This window comes from Physeter macrocephalus, chromosome 8 (genome assembly GCF_002837175.3).
Source record: "Physeter macrocephalus isolate SW-GA chromosome 8, ASM283717v5, whole genome shotgun sequence".
NCBI classification, from domain to species: Eukaryota; Metazoa; Chordata; class Mammalia; order Artiodactyla; family Physeteridae; genus Physeter; species Physeter macrocephalus.
The window spans coordinates 29,871,795-29,875,698 of record NC_041221.1 but is presented as its reverse complement, the minus strand read 5'-3'; the positions used below and the strand labels follow the sequence as shown (position 1 = coordinate 29,875,698).

Sequence of the window (3,904 nt, the reverse complement as noted above, 5' to 3'; positions counted from 1 at the left end):
CTCCAAAGAGCTGTCTAAATTCTTGTTGTTTAAATATTATTTTGCTGTATCTTATATTCCTGGAAATAAGTGGGCTGTCAGGGAAGAGTTCTTAAAGAGTGGTTTGTACTCAACTACTTCCATTTTCTATTTCCACTACTCAGCTTCCATTCAACATTCTCACTAGTCTTCTGATTGACCTCCACATCAGCAAATTTGATGGTGTCTTTGTTTTTCTCTCTAGTGTTTGAAATTGCTAACTCATCTGCTTTTGAAAAACTTTCCCTTCTCACTGGCACAGTCCAACCACACTTCTGTTAGTTTCAGAGCTTGTTCAGTGGTTCCACAGGCATTTCGAACTCTACATGCCTGAAACCAAACTCATTTTTCTGCTCTAACATTTTCCTTCCTGTGTTAGTGAACTTAATGACCAGTGCTGCCATCACACTGGTTGCCTGTGATGGTTAATTTTATATGTCATTTTGGCTGTACTATTGTGCCCAGCTGTTTGGTCAAACACTAGTCATGATGTTGCTGGAAGGTATTTCAGCAACATCATGAAATACCTTTAAGTAAAGCAGATCATCCTTTATAACACAGGTGGGCCTCATCCAATCAGTTGAAGATCCTAAGAGTGAAAACTGATGTTTCCCAGAGAAGAAGGAATTCTGACAGAGACCAACAGAAGGTAAGATTTCTTACCACAGCTGCCTTCCAGATTTCTACCTGTGAGCTCTGGTGGAAGGGAAAGTGGTAAGAGTCCTTTCCTCTCTCTCTAAATTTAGATTAGCAGGAGAAAATATTTGTGGAGCTAGCTTCTTGCAATATAGCAGCTCTGGTGTTTGTAAATGAGTACTCTCCATTTTTATGGATTATTTCCTCCCAGAGGTGTTTGTCTCTGTCTATTGTGTCATTTGTCATAAGGAGGAAGAACCATAGGGCAGAATGCCAGGCATAGGGCCTATAAGTTTGCTCTTTGAGCCAGCTGGTGAGTTAATGGTTCTCCCCAGACCAACATCTATATAGACAACCTTTGCCATGGGTCCTATATGTAAAAAAACAGATGGGGTTTTTCATTCCATCTTGTTCTATGTCCTGAGAGCTTGGTTTTGTGTCTATTGAGAATATTTGCACTAGTCTCTGCCATCTGGAAGGTGCATTTACCAGGGTGAATCTGGTGGCCAAATAGACTGGAATTCTGAGACACAAAGTCACGAGCAAAACACTCTCTTTGTCTGGCCGTGCCAGCTCTCAGGAGAATTTGTCAAAAGGTGTTCCAGTCCATAAGGGACCTTTGTTGTCTCGACCTTTGTTGCCTTGTTAGTGTTGGAAAAATCCCTTTTCTGGAGTGCCTACCAAGTGTCACAGATTAGTGGGTCTGTCACTAGAGGCATCCCATGTTTTCACAGGAAACTGGAGACACCATTTTCACTGCACCATTCTTACCACCTGCAGCAATGAAAGGTACCTTATTAGACTAACTCTGGGAATAAACTTTCTAGATCTCGTGATAGCTACATATTCTCTTGTGAGATGCCTCTTGTGTCTTGAGCTAAGCCATAAAAAAGGCTTATTGGTTTGAGTAATTATTTGATTTGATTTGTTTGTTTGTTTGTTTGTTTGCTACACGGCTTGTGGGATCTTAGTTCCCCCACCAGGAACTGAACCCATGCCCTCAGCAGTGATAGCGCAGAGTCCTAACACCTGGACTTCCAGGGAATTCCCTGAGTCACTATCTGAGATTAATATGAGATCCTACTTGTCAATAACCAGATGATGTATCCTTTAAATTGGCTATATTTGAATGGAAATTTTTGAGAGCTCTCACAATTAATAAACAGCTGTCATATTGGTACTAATGAGAGAATCAAATTGAAAGGAAAAGTATGGTGGCTAGCCTTAGGGAACCCTTATTCAGATGAAAGAACAGAAATTAGACTTAAAACAAAGATCCAACGTAAATTCCTCTTCTTAAAAAAAAAAAAAAATTGCCCCATCTCCTCAGCAGTTCCCCAGACCCTCCTACAAATAATCAGGAAATTGATCAGCGGGAAGCCAGTATTTAAGGACTAATAAAAGCAACTGTCTTAGTCTTGCTAATCGCTACAAAATCAGAACTACACCTCTAAAAACAAGTAAATGCCCACTTACCTTTACCAATCCCAAAATGACACCTATTCCTCTCAGATGCTTGTAGATATTATAAAAAATCAGGATATTGGAGCAAAACTATTCTGTACTTAAAAAGAAAAAAATTTAAATAATAATCAACCTAAGACTTATGATAGTAGACAAATATACTCCAAAACCCCTAGGAAAAAAATTTTCTTTGCCCCTTAAAGTTATGAATTTTATCCTACCTTTGAAATATAAACACAGCCCACAATCACCTGAGACTGAGCCTGGATTAACTCAATCACTAGAATCTGAAACTAAAAACAGAGGGAAAGAGGGCTTTTAAAATACAAACTGCTAGAAGTCTCTTGCCCAAACTCTAAATTGCAGTCTCCTTAAAAATTGCTTGTCAAGGGCAGATACAGATGTTAAAGGTGTTCTTCACAAATAATAAAAACTTTAGCCATTGGAGTGAGTAAATGATTTATTCCAACAGTTATTTATAAACTGGTGAGTTTTCTGTTGTACCTGATTCATGATTAAAGTTTTAAAATGAAAATTGTGAGATTTCTGGTTGTGTCTATCCATATGTGTACATTATAGATATGGTATTTTTTACCTTCAAATGGTATTGCCAAAAGTAATTTGTAAAAGAGCTCTATTTAATTGTCTTATACACTTACACACAAAAAATCTCAAAACTATAATAAAAATACACCCAAATGTATTTCAAGTTCACGTGATCTAGGATAATCTTTGGTAAATAAAAGCTCATTTTAAGCTTGTTGGTTTAATTAATACAGGTATGTCTTCAGAGTTATTAGCATTAAATATAATGCAGATAAACAAATTTTGTTCTACCTCTTTTGACTAGTCAGATGGGCTCACGTTGTCTCTGTTGCAAAGTTTGTCAGCAAAAACAAACAAAACCCACAAAATTTAAGACAATGACTAAGTACTTTAATGTCTCATGAAATTATGAATAGTCTAAGTATGATTGTTAAGAACAAATGTATTAAATCGATGTAAGTAAGACTTTTTAGGTGAACTTTCAAATGATAATTGTTTTATGATATGTCTACTTAAATAGTTTCCTAAATCTCTTTGGTAATGTACATCCTTAGAGTTTTGCTAAATTAAATTAAATAATAGGAATTCATTGAATGTCTAGATCATTTCCAAATGATATAAAATACTGAAACATTAAGTGCTAAACAACTCTAAGTTTACCTACTTTTTGACCTTTTGTTACAGAGAGAATAAATATTTGGGGGTCTATTAGTAAATATGTATATCTTGTGCATTATTGAAAGAATATACTATGAAGTAGCATATGTTTCTAGAAATTATGAAATGTATTTATAAATTTGCCAACCCACAAAACGCTAACACAGTTTGCAGTTTTCTTAATTTTTTCCCCAAAAATTAAGGTTTCAAAGGATTAAGAAATCTAATTAATATGTGTGGTTAAAGCTACTAGAAATAATAAGAAAAGGAAGATATGTTTTGGGGTTTGAAAAAAACGCATAAGGAATGGAGATTTTTGTTAAGGAAAAAGAAAGTGATTTTGTCCCAAAGCACTTTATTTCTAAATGGGAAAGAGAACAAGGGACAAACTAAAATAGACATAGAGAGTTGTTAGAAAATTTGTAAAAAAGGAAATATTTGCAAAGGAATTTCGTTGGAATAAATTTAATTATGTAAATGAGTTTTAATATAAAAAATAAGCTGGAACAAAATTAAAATTTGTTTTTTCTTTCCATTAAAAGGGCAAAGTTGTTTGGTTTTGTTTTTTTTTTTTTTTTTTTTT

The 3,904-nt window shown here is 35.0% G+C and overlaps 1 long non-coding RNA gene across 1 annotated transcript in view; it reads left to right on the top strand.

Moving 5' to 3' along the window:
- Positions 1 to 568: 568 nt before the first annotated feature.
- Positions 569 to 3,904, top strand: part of LOC114486698 (uncharacterized) — a 7,468-nt gene continuing 4,132 nt past the window's right edge. The window contains exon 1 of the long non-coding RNA XR_003680879.2: positions 569 to 667. This is a non-coding gene — a long non-coding RNA (uncharacterized lncRNA). The remainder of the gene's footprint in view (positions 668 to 3,904) is intronic.